This window comes from Cervus elaphus, chromosome 10 (genome assembly GCF_910594005.1).
Source record: "Cervus elaphus chromosome 10, mCerEla1.1, whole genome shotgun sequence".
Taxonomy (NCBI): domain Eukaryota; kingdom Metazoa; phylum Chordata; class Mammalia; order Artiodactyla; family Cervidae; genus Cervus; species Cervus elaphus.
Genome location: NC_057824.1, coordinates 54,737,207 through 54,749,795, shown reverse-complemented (window position 1 = coordinate 54,749,795; position 12,589 = coordinate 54,737,207). Strand labels below are relative to the sequence as shown.

Sequence of the window (12,589 nt, the reverse complement as noted above, 5' to 3'; positions counted from 1 at the left end):
CCTGGGTCCCACTTCACAGGCGGGGTCTGGCTCCGGACCCGTGAGGCAGGCCCAGGTGGAGCGGGACGTTTCCTGCCGCCCGGAGTCCCCGCGCCCCCGCCCCGTGGTGCGGGGCGGAGGAGAGGGCCTGGGGGGGGTGGGGGCGCGGCGCAGCTGCGGAGGCGGGCTGCTGGCATCAGCAGGGGCCCCTCCTCCCCTCCCCAACAATCATGGTAGAAAATATGCAAATGGTATAATTACTGGTATTTGTTTTGCTGATATAAGTGCTTGAAATGCAAATGTCAAGTTTGGGCCTTTCCTTTGTCCCACCCTCACCCGGACTGACGTCTTCGGGGGGACGCGTTGCTCCCTCCATGGAGGAGGGTTGGGGACCCCCACCCCCACCGCCCACCTCTGCTGCCGGAGGGGCATCCGGACGCGGTGGGCTGCTGAGCCCCTTCCCGACCGTGTCCACGGCGCTGCTCAGAAGGGAGGCCTCGGGTATCCCCACCGTGTGGCCTGGGGCCTGTCGGTCGGCCCCCAGCCCCAGGTCACCTGTCCGAGGGGTGGGCCATAGCCGCGAGGCCCCCGGGGCAGCTGAGGGAGGTTTGGGGCCCGCGCTCCCACCTGAGAAGCCCGGCACAGGTCAGTCTCGGTAAATCGGAGACTCAGAGTCCCCGGGAGGCCTTTGGGGTCCCTGGTGAACCCCCAGCATCATGTGTGTGTGCCCGCCTGCCCGGGAGGGGCGGGGATTGTCACCGTCAACCCCTCCAACTCAGGGGGCCTCTGGGGCTTCTGGGGCCGAGCCCTGTGGGTTCAGACCGGCCTGGGCGGTGGCCAGCGAGGGGTGGTCACCGTCATCCCCGTAGTTTGGAGGGGTAGCTGAGGCTTGCCGAGGTCACACGGGTCGGACGCCGGGCTCCCTCTCTAACCGCCTCCGCATCCCGGGTCTCCCGCCGAGGCCACGCCCCTCCCCGGGTCTCCCGCCCAGGCCACGCCCCCCGAGCCCGCACCCTCAGCCACTGGCCTCACCCGGGCTCCTCCCGCCTCGCTCCCGCGAGGCCAGCATCTCTGGTCTGTTCAGGCCTGTGATTTCCGGTAGCAGCACAAGCGCTGTCTTAATACTGGGGTAGGCTCAGCCCCAGAGAGGCTCCCGCTGGGCCCCAGGGTGGTGCTCCGGGCCGCTGGGAAAGGCTGAGTGGGGTCAGAGGCAGGCGGGGTGGTCCACCTCCCCTGGGGTCCGCGTGGTGGGATGCTGGCTGGGGCTGAGTTTCAGTAAAGCGGAGTGAGTGGGTACACACAGGCCCGGAGGGTGTGCCTGCGCGTGCACCCGTGTGATCCGTGGGTCTGCAAGCGATGCCGGCGGGGCAGTGTGAGCGCAGGACCGGGCGCTGGCCTGCTCCTCCTCCGCCTGCGAGCCGGCCCACTCGGCCCCGGCGCCACCCGGCGCCGCCCAGGCAGCAGGGTGCGGGTCCCCGGCCTTCCAAGTCTGCAGTCAGGACTGGGTATAGAGCAGGCAGTCAGCACGCGCGCCTTCCCGTTTCTCCTCTGGGGCCTGGTGGGCGAGGCAGCCCTTCTGCCTGCTCTGGGCAGCTGGAAGGCCGACCTGGCGTAGTCAGGGTCCCCAGGACCTGGGAGAGGAGAGCGGAGGCCGCCCTGGGTGGGCAGAGGCTGTGGGTGGGAGCAGCTTTGGCCTCCCGCCTCTGGTCCCCCAGCTTCCGGCTAGGCCAGGAAGTCTCTTGGGAGCTTCTGAGCCCCCGCGTTTTATTTTTATTCCAATTACCTTTTCCTAGGCAGGTTTGGCCTCATTAGCATATTCAAATGAATCCATTATTATTTCAATTAGCTGTTAAGTAATTAAGTCTAATTGATGAGCATTCCCCCCACTTCCCCACATATTTTTTGGTTATTTACATCCGCTTCTAACCAACAATTTTAGGTAATTACACGCCACTCACTCATTTATTTGCACACACTGTAGCACCACAGGCGCCCTCCCCCCAGCCCCGGAGCCTGGGGGCTTCCAGTGGGGGTGGGGGCTTCAGGCTGACAGCCTGGGGACCCCCTCAGGCCCTCCTGAGCGTCGCTGCCAGGCTTCCAGGGGCTAAAGGTGTCCCAGGGCCCCCCTTACTCCCAGAAACCACTTGTCCCAAAGACAGCACCTCCTCTGGGCAGGCCCCTAGCCCCCCAACCAGCTGGGATACACAGGCCTGCAGTCAGAAAGGCCGAGAGCGAGGGACCCGACTTCTCACTGTGTCTCTGCTGTGTCCCCCCTCCCTGCAAGAGGCGCCCCCTGCCTCAGTTTCCCTGCCTGCAAAGAGGGATCCAGTGACTGCGGAGTGAGGGCTCACGAGGCTGGGAGGGCACTCAGGGTCTGCTGCGGTCGGTCCAGGCAAGTGATGGATGACGGGTCACAGCTGGTGGGCGGGTGCGGGGGCTCCGGCTGTAAACTTCCTAAGCATCGGCCAGAGCCTGGCGTGGGTCTGGGGGCCCCTGCACAGCATCTGGGCCACCACACGGTGGAGCGGGCCGGAGCCCCAGCAGCGACCACAGGCCCAGCCAGCCTGAACTCTGAGGTTCTGTCATCTCTGTTTCTGCGTTGGCCCTGCCCTCTGCCCTCCTCGAGTACCGGAAGCCCCCGCCTTTCTCTTCTGTGACCCATGTGCAGGCGCGCCCAGGGCGGAGGCTTCTGTGTGCCTGGCCGGCGGGGTCTTCCAAATGCCCCCACGTCCTCCTTACCTCCACTCGCTCTATCTCCACACAGCAGGAGCTGCCGGAGACCCTGTGTCCTGCCTGGACCCCCATCTCCCTGCGTGTCCTGGAATGAGGAGGTGATGCCCACGACCCCCATGGGGAGGAATCCACCCGCCTGGGCTCTGCAGACGGGTCAGCTCACCGGCGGGCCCTGAGCTGAAGGTAAGGGCCACCTCGCCTCATGGGCCGTCTGGACAAGGCGGGCAGGGCAAGTCCTACGACCTGGAGGCAGGGCTGCTGGGTCATGGGCGGGCCTGCAGGCCTCCGTGAGACCCGCTGTCCAACAGAAACAGACGGCCTTCAGCGTCCAACTCTCATGCAGCGGCAATGCCCACCTCAGGGAGGAGAGATGGCCAAGGCTTCAGGGCCCCCTTGGGCCCGACAGGAGGAGCTCAGGGCTTTAGGAGACCTGGGAATGGTCTCAGTTGGGGCGGCTGTGCTCCGGCCTGTCGGCGTCCTCCCCGATGGGGCACCAGTGCTGTGTGGGTTAAAGGAGGTTTCGTCTTCTCCGCTTTGTGGGAACAGATGCAGCGTCGGGTTGCAGCGTACACCGCCGTGCCCACCGTGAGGCCCGTGCGTGTTGACATGCCTTGTGTCTGCTTGCAGACAGGCTCTTTATCCTGAAGACGGACGCTGGACTGAATGCCCCAGTGAGTGAGGGGGTCGGAGCTGCCCTGCAGCGGCCGGGGGTTCGGTGACCAGCGGTGCCGTGTCTGCTGGCGCCTCGCTCCAGCTGGAGAGTGGCCGGACGGGCTGTCTCCCGTCAGCCCAGAAGTCGCGGACGCCCCCTCTTCGGTTGGTGTCTCGGTTTCCTGGGCCACGGGCACTTCCCAGGCCTCTGACTCGGCAGCTCTGACTGGGCTCCTGGGCCTGTGCTGTGGGGTATCTGGGCCGACAGCTGGGCCGTCGTCTCACTGAACCGGCAAGGGTGCTGTTGGTCAGCCACGCGGTGCGCTGAGCACTGACCGCGGACTTCAGGTTTGGGGTGTCTCGTAGACTGCTGCCTGCTGTAGAGAGAATTCTGTAAGCTGAGTTTAAAGTGACCGTGACCTTACGCTCTGCTGACGAGGCACTGGGGAGTTCGCGAGGCTTCCTCCTCCATCACACACTCCCCAGGCTTCTCTGTGGCTTTAGACGGAGGCCTCTGGGGGGTGGCTCTGGAGGGGCGCAGACAATGGGGACAACCCACCGCCGTAACCGAGGCAGCGGGGGTCTGGGCAGGCCTGGCCTGGGTGGGGATCAGCGCGCAGGCGCGGGGGCTGGGCCTGGTGGGCAGGGCGGGGCAGAGAGCTGGGCTGGGACCGGATCGTGGGGTTCAGCCACCTGGCCACTGCTCCGTCCCTCATTCTTCAGACGCCCATCGAGAGCCTGCTGTTGGCCAGAGCCTGGTCATGGTGGCGGGTGGCGACCCTGCCCCCAGTCCAGGGGGTGGTGAGTGTGAGGACGCGCAGGTGGTGCTGGGCAAGGCCTCGCTGCTTTAGCTGATATCGCCACGGAGGTCGGGTGGGAGGACTGGGCTCTGACCGTCACAGCCACCAGCTGCGTGTGACAGTGGTCAGCACCTGCTCCTCAGGTCCCATCTGAAACGGGATGGGGTCCCCAAGAGCCCTTTGCATCGACTTGTTGAGAAGTCGAGAAGACAGGACCATCTGGGGAGGGGTCCGCTCTGACCACCTAGGAGCCTAAGACCCGCTGTGGGCGTCCAGACTGACACACGGCACTGGCGCTGTCCACACAGGTGGTGGAGCGTGGACTCCTCGGGCCCGGCGGGGTGCACTCGGGGTGCTGACCCCAGGCCACCGGCACGGCACCGGGGGGTGCCCGTCAGCCAGGGTTTGGCTGAGGCTCTGGTGTCGGCTCAGTCCTTCCTCACCCTGAGCCTCTGCCCTTGGTGGTGCCGTCTCCCCAAGGTCCCTGAGTCTCTGGCGCGATCTTGGTGTCGGGCAAAACCCACTCTGCCGAGTTGTGGATGTAAAACGCTGGAAAGGTCGCTCACCACCTCTGATGTCCCATTTTAAAATAAATTCATTGGAGTATATTTGATTTACAATGTATTAGTTTCTGCTGAACAGGAAAGTGATTCAATTACATGTGTGTGTGCGCGCGCACGCTTTCCCGCTGGGGTTCATCACAGGATATTGAATACACTTGCCTGTGCTGTACGGTAGGACCTTGCTGCCTGTCCATCCTGTGTGTCCTAGTTTGCGTCTGCTAACCGCAAGCTCCCAATCCTTCCCCACCCCCACTCCTTGGCTGCACGAGTCTGCCCTCCATCTGAGTCTGTTTCATAGGTGAATTGATCTGTGGCACATTTTAGATGCCATATACATGGCCTCATACGGCAACTGTCCTCTTTCTGACTTACTTCACTTTTATGACCTCCCGTTTCTTAAACCTGTGAAGTGGCGATAATATCCTTCTCCTCCCACATAAGGAGAGCCTCAGTGGGGACATGTCAACTGCCCCACGTCCGGCAGGCGCTCAGGAAACAGAGGTGGGCACCCCCTCCCTTCCCGGCCCCCAGCCCACCCCAAGCATGAAACAGGAGCGTCGCTGGTCCATCACGTTCCATGAACCTAGCTCTTCCCTGCCCCGCAGGCGCCTGCCCTTCCCAGCTCATGGCAGGCTGTTCGGGTTTGGGCTCGCCCGAGCTGGTCTGGGCCTCCCCCTGGCTCTGGCCCTGAGCCCTCCGCTCACCCAGGCTGCGTGTTCCAGTGAGCCTGGCGGGAGGCAGACCTGAATGAGTGTCTGTGGGATGAATGGATGGGTGTTTCCCAGCCCCACCCCACCTGGGAAGGCAGGTGGCAAAGCAGATGGCGGGCCCCTGCGGGCCTGGCAGAGGAGCCGGCGCCCTGCCCTCATCTGCTCCTGGAATCTGGGGGTTGGGCGGTTGTTCCCAGATCCCTTCCAGAGAGAACATTTTGTCATTTAGTGACTTGAACTTTCTCAGTCTATTCTTGCCTCCTTCCTCCTCCGTTTCCTGGTCCAAAGGCCTTGTCCCTAGAAGTTGCTTTTATTGAAGCAGTGACTAAGAGTCCAGGATGGACCTTCTGAGCGCTCTGATGACCCCAGGTGACCCGTGGGGCAGGGCCCGCTCTGGGCTGGCCCCGTGTTCAGCACCAAGGACAGAGCCTCCGTGGGCCCCTCTGGGCTGCAGCGGGCGGTCTGGGAGCCGGCAGAGCTGGAGCCTGGTGCCCCCCTGTAAGACCCTTCCCCTCTCCAGGCCTCGGTTTTCTTGAGAAATGGGGGTGATGCTCTCCCCAGCAGAGCCAGCATGACATAGGGGTGACTTGCCACCCAGCAACTGTCAGGACGCGCCCCCCTCCTACACGTCCCTGCCCCGCCCCCAGCCAGGCCCCCCCGCGCCCCCGCCCCGCACCTCTCCAAGGAGCAGCTATTTATCTGCCGGAAGGTGACAGGCGGCAGTGGCTGGGGTTGGAGCTGCTGTCCAGAGATCAGTTGGCGGCTGCAGAGCAAACAGCCCGAGCTAATTAGCAAAAGGTCACGCCCGCTCCTGGAGGCCCCGCTTTTGAAGTCAGAGCCTCACACAGACAGGCTGGAAGGAGCTGAGGCTTTGAGTTAGTGGCTTGGTTACCACAATGGCTTCAAAACCCTGCCCACAGCTCATCACTTGACCACCCAGCCCACAGCGCTGAGCTTCACCTTTTAGAAATTCCCGGCGCTGGGGGTCCAGACACCCACTCCCGGCCCAGGCTGGACAAGCAACGGAGACCAGTCCCCAGTGTGCGTCCAGGGCTGGCCTCAACCCCTGCACCCCCTGGGCATCCAGCCCAGAGCCCAGGGGTGGACCATCCAGAGACCATCCGCAGCAGCCACCCACGTACCGCCCCCCACCCCCGCCTTCCCGCTGACTGCATGCTTACTGTTTTTCCTCTTAAGTAAATTTACTTTTTAAAAACTTAAATACATTTATTTAAAAGGGAAGTTTTATGGCACTACTACAAATGGAAAACAAGCCTTCTTTTCCATAAATAGAATTGATAATCATAAAAATAAATTCACTGGAAACAAAACAATGTTATTAAATTCTAGTTGGATGCTGGGGCTCAGGGGAGGCTCAGAGCCCAAGGCCTTCTATCGCTTTATTAAAAAGGGAAAACAGCAAGTGTGCAGAGGTGTTCAAGACGTGCTAGCCCTGACCTGAGACTTTCTCTTGATGTAATCAGAAGCGCTGAAAAGAATTAAACTGAGAGTAACTTTCTAATGAAATTGTTCAGCAGTATTTTATGCTGTGTCAGCTTGATTGAATTTGGCTGCACAAGACAGAAGCCTGACACTTGTGTGGCTGAACCCCATGAAGGCGTTCCTTTTTCTCTCGCGTAACGAGTGCGGGTCGTGCAGAGTCTAAGGAGACTCAGCAGGTCAGGTTTCTTGTAGCTTCCCCCTTGGCCAGTCCCAGCATTTGTCCTCATGGCCTCCCAAAGGATGCTGTGCCTCCAGTCATCATGTCTGCATCTCAGGTGGGAAAAGCAGGAGAGGTGAAGGGAAGGGAGCATGCTGGCCAAGTCTGTTCCTTGTTGCGGGGCAACAACTTGAGCCCATTCTCTTTGCCTGCTGTGGTCCACGATCGCCTGCCTCTGTGGTGTTTGCAAGGCCACGTGCGGCACTTGTGAGCTGAGTCACGGAGGGCATCCTTCCCCTGCTCCGCCCACGCCTGGCCCTGCCGCTCACAGGGGGCTCAGTTTAAGGATGGTTCCCCCCCCCCAGTACAGTTTCCCCTCGCCCAGGGCACCCTTGCCACCTGCAGCGGTGTCCAGGTTCAAGGGCCCAGTCAGCCTGTACAGCGCTGCCAGGGGGGCGGGGCCTGGGTCCCCACCCCCTCCTGCCTCTGGCAAAGCCCCCTTTGGCTTTTGTGTCCCTCCAGCCCGGGGCTGGCCCAGGCCACTGGGGGCCACGTCTCTGCTCCCACACCTTACCCTTTCTTTTCCTCCTGGGAAGCGCCCCTTGTGGCTTCTGAGCTGAACCAGCAGAAGGAGGGTCGGGCTCAGGCGGAGCTGGCCCCGGGGACTCCTTCTCCTGCAGGTCAGGGCTCCGGGGGTCCTGCCTGCTGCTCCTGTGTCCACCCTGCCCCAGGCTTGGTCCTTCGGCCTGAGCTCCTTCTCACCCCTCCCTCTTAGACCCGACCTCTGCCCCGGACCCCTCTCCTTGGTACCAGTGTGGGGACCCACCCCAGGCCCCAGGTTTGAATATGGGTCGCAGTGCTGGGCAGCCATGCAATCAAGGGTGAGTCGCTTAACCTCTCTGCTCTTCATCCATAGGACAGGGTGATGGCGGCTGCTTGGGGTTCTTTGAAGTGAATGAGGCCCCGAGGGGCACCCACCTGTGCCTCCCCATCCTCCCCTCCCCGGGGATGTCCGCATTCTGTACATGTGGGCACACACCATTCTGTGCGGATATGTCCCCCTGATGTGGGGCCTGCGGCCCACCCCCCCCACCCCCCCCACCCCCCCGGTGACTCAGCGCCTCCCTCCCCAGCTCCACCTGCTGAGCTGGGACTCCAGCAGCTGCCGTGGACCCAGGGCTAGGGCTGCAGGAGGGCAGGGTCCAGGGACGGAGGCTGCTGCCCAGGCGGGGGTGACGGCAGCTGTGGGGGTGATGGGAGAGGAGGGGAGTCGGGAAGGAGTGGGGTTTGGGGCCGGGGGAGCTTGGGCAGGGCAGCCAGTGCGGAAACCAGCAGGCAGAGTTTTCTCGTGGGGATTTGACAGGGAGGGACGTGGCCCAGAGCTCAGGAGATGTGTCTCTACCAGTCGGATGTGTGGGCAAGAGGACAGGACGGGGGGATGCGTTCGCTGAGCGCTGACTGTGTGCCGGTCCTCTCTGCACCTGAGGTCAGTTCCCGCGGCCCCCGAGTGACCACCCCTGGGAAAGGCGTGTGGAGAGTGGTTGACAGTCCTGAAAATATGGTGGTTCAAATGAGGTAGAAGTTTGTTTATTGTTCCAACCCAGAGGTCCGTGGCCCAGGGCTGGTTGGGCAGCTCTATAACCTGTGGCTTCTGTCTCTGGAACCAGAGTGGCTGCTCCAGTTCCCACCATCCCATCTGCATCCCGAGTGGGCAAGGTGCATGCCCATTCCTTGTAAGGGAGTGATTCAGCAGCGGTGCACTTCAGCCCCACTCACAGCCTACTGGCTAGACCTTAGGCCACGCCTAGCTGCAAGGGAGACTGGCAACCACAGTCTTTACTGGATCCAGTAGCAAAGGAAGAGAAAGATAGAAACTGGTGACCACAGAGAGCGTGGTCACACACTCCTCCTGGCCGTCCTGTGGCCTGTGGGGAGAAGTGGGTGCAGGGGCACCCTCAGCCGGCCTGGCTGGTGAGCGGGGCAGGGGCCGGCATGTGACAGATTCACCCCAGGGCCGCACTGGTCTGGGCAGGAAGCTTGCCGTTACTGAAAGTTACGGGTCAAGAGGAGGTCTTGTACATTTTAAATACGGTGGCCAAGGGTGGCACCCCTGCCACCCTACCGAGAGGGTGACTCTGTGATGTAGCGTCCAGTCGAGAGACGCTTCTGAGAGTAAAAAGACGATATTAATAATTACACGGAAACGGGGGAAACCTGGGTGTGTGGTCACCCTGTGTAGAGACAGATCAACTTGCCCGTTTCCTGTGCAGGGACAGTGAGGCCCCAGCCCTGGTTGGTGGCAGAGGGTCTCGGCCACGCCCCCGTTTCAGCCCCGCCCCAGGACATCAGCCTCTCTAAGCCTGGGTTTCAGCGCTGCAGGGGTGGGGTGTCCCCGAGGCAGGAGAAGCAGGGAGCGTGCAGTTCTGAGTTTCGGGCTCCCGGAGCTGTCCAGCGTCCTGACCAGCTGAGCGTCGGCGCGGGGTGCGGCTCCGACTGCACTGAGCGGCCGTCACTCGCTGCCCCGGCCCCCATGACCCAGTAAGCCAGGGGACGTTGGTCTGACCTCTCCTGTGCCCTTTTGTCTCGCTCTGGACTCGCTGGAGCGTGACACACACACAGGAAAGCTCCATAAACTTTTACGAACGAGGCACACTCGTGTCCCCAGGACCCAGATCAAGGGCATCACTGCCCTCTGAGGCTCGCCTCATGTCCCTTCCAGTCACCACCCCGAGGGCGGCCACTCGCCGTCTGCGTTCGTAATTCTGGGAATGGCTCCCTGCACAGCCGCGTGTGGGGACACGCGTCACGCCGTCGGGTGCTCGGGGCCTGCGTGCCCTGGCGCCGTGTTCTCGTCGCTGGGCCCCGGGCGGCGTCCAGTCAGTGCTGCTGTGAGCGTCTGCGTCCCTCTGTACCTGCGGGTGCGCGTTTTTTCGGGGCTCATCTGCGTCTTGTCTGTCCGTTTCCAGAGCCACGCCCTCCCTCTTTCCGTGACTGTTGCAGCTTCCTCTCTGTTCCCTGCACCCACTGTTCCCAGCAGTAGTTCCTTCTCCATCTGCAGCCAGAGCGGTCCTGCCTCCTCCCTTCTGACCCTTCCTTGGCTCCCCAGTGCCCCGGTCTGATCACAGCTCCCAGCAGGTCTGTCCCAATGGGTCCTCTCACCGTACGCCACCCCCTTCCCGGTTCCAGCCTCCCGGCCCCCGCATGTCCTCACAGGCCCTGCCCCTCTCTCCCTTCCACCCACCCAGGGCTCTGCAGGGGCAGACTGTCTCCTCAACCTCTGAGGCCCCTGGCCAAGACCTGGACCCGGGACTGACCCTCCGCAGTGGGCTCCCCACAGCGCTCAGTCCCGTCTTGCTCAGGCCGGTCAGAGTTCTGTCTTCCCCGCCTCGGTCTGCATCCCAGTTGGCCCAGCATCTGGCCCGTGCTGGGGCGGGGGGCTCACTCGCCCTTTGTCTGGAGGTGGGTGGGCAGGGTGGGAGCGACGGGCCCCATCGAGGGGCAGGGGCCGAGTTGGCTGGGCGGCTGCGCATGCCAAGTGCAGCAGAGCCCGGAGCCCTGCCGTCAACCTGAAAACGGAAGGCACCGCAGGGCCCCGAGGATGCTTCTTAAATGGGGGAGGCGATAAGCAGTGAGATGGGGATGGAGCAGACCCCGGGGTCAGGCGGCACCTGCACCCTCACCCCAGAGGCCTGCTCACCCCGCGCCGGCTCCGGCTCCTCCTTCCCAGCACCGCTGCTCCGGCCTGGAGCTGTCCCCGGAGACGTCACTTGTCTCCTTCCTGGTTCCCCTCGTCACGAGGAAGCCCTCACTGGGACGTGGCCTGGGACCACCACCCACCCTCTGCTGGGAGCAGAAGGTGGGGACCAGCCAGGGTTCCAAGTCTCCAGCCTGTACCCACTTTAATTCCTCCAGCTCCCCTCGAGGCCCGCCCAGCCTCGGGAGAGGGGCAGCCAGCCAGACCCCCGACCAGCCTCAGGTGCAGAGAGTGCTCTGAGGTCATGGGCGGGGGCGGGCTGGGCAGCCACGCGCTGTGACCCCGCCGGGCCCGTGGGGCCGCTGGGGACCAGACCGCCCTCTGCCTGGCCTCATGAGCTAGCAGTGTGCCCAGCGTGGATCCGGAGACCCCTGCAGCCCCGCCTGCTGCAGCATCGCGGGCCCTGAGACCGCCTCTCCCTTCCTGGGCTGGGTCCGTCCCCCCCGCGGGCCCACTCCCCATCTCAGTACTTGGGCCTCCCTCTCTCAGAACCAGCTGTCGGGATTTCTGTGTGTTTAGTGAACTGGGGCATCCTTGCATTATTATCTGAAGGACGGACGACTGGATGCTGACACTTGGCTTGGACTTGGGCCCCGCGCGCCCAGACGGTCCAGTGGGCAGCCCACACCGTCCACCGGGTCCAGCTCCCAGCCCGGCCACTTGCTCTTGTGGTGCTTCAGTTTCCTCTTCTCAGAATGAGGCCCGTCATTGCGCTGCTGCGCTTAAGAGCGCTTACATGAACGGGTGTCAGCGCTTGTGATGCCAGACGCCGGGAGCAGTGAGGTGCGGGCCTGTAACTGGTTCTCCCAGCCCTGGGGGGCAGCTGCTGGCTTTCTGACACGGAAGCAGTGACGCAGAGATTCCACGGCTTGCCCAGGGCCCTTGTCTGGCGAGCGGCAGCTTGTTTGCAGAGCCCGAGGGCTCAGCCCTCCTGCTCACCCCATTCGGCCAGGAGGTGCAGGCAGAAGGGAACCAGCTCCACGACTGACCCCTCTCTCGACTTCAGCCTGGACTCCCGGCCCTGGGGCTGTGACAGGGCCTGACGTTCGGGGTGCGGGCCCAGAGGAGCCCCCGGGAGAGGGTCAGGACGGCCAGGCCCTTTTCCTGCTTCTGCCGTGATCTTGCTGTGACCTTGCCGTGTGACCCGGGGAGAATTCCTCGCCCTCTCTGAGCCTCAGAGAGCAGAGGCCAGAGCGGGGAGGCTCTCTCGGAGAGAATCCTCAGGCTGGCTGGGAGGGCACCTCGCTGGACGGCTCACCCGTGCAGACTGCCTGGCGCGTAGTAGGGGCTTCGCTCTGTCGACCGGGCGGGAGAGGCTGCGGTGTCAGTGCCATCGCCGTGAGGCGAGTACGCGGCCTCTCCCGGGAGCCGCCGCCGGGAGCGTTACGCACCTGTCCGTGCGGTCGAGTGTAACCAGCACACGTTAACCAGCGCCTGGTGAGGCCGGGCCTGGCCGGAGAGACCCCGGGTGGACGCGGGCCTCCGAGAGGCGCGTGCCCCTGCGTCCTCAGGCAGCAGGGTGGCTCCGTCCGCCGGGGGTCGTGACGCCTGTGACGCCGGCAGCCCCGGATGGACGGCGGGGAGGTTCGGGCTCCAGCCGGCCCTGCGGCCTCGCCTCCCCGTGGTCCTGAGCCCCGACACTGGGCTGGGGGAGCCCTTGCGTCACGCATCGACGGCGTGGCATCAGGACTGACGGCGACGTCAGGCGTCGACGGCCTCGCCTGAACTCCAGGGATCAA

The 12,589-nt window shown here is 63.4% G+C and overlaps 1 protein-coding gene across 1 annotated transcript in view; it reads left to right on the top strand.

The window, feature by feature from the left end:
* ELFN1 (extracellular leucine rich repeat and fibronectin type III domain containing 1) overlaps positions 1 to 12,589 on the top strand; it is a 57,716-nt gene that overhangs the window by 29,922 nt on the left and 15,205 nt on the right. The window contains 1 exon segment of the mRNA XM_043915451.1: positions 2,744 to 2,895. The gene's annotated coding sequence lies outside the window, so the exon portion shown is untranslated.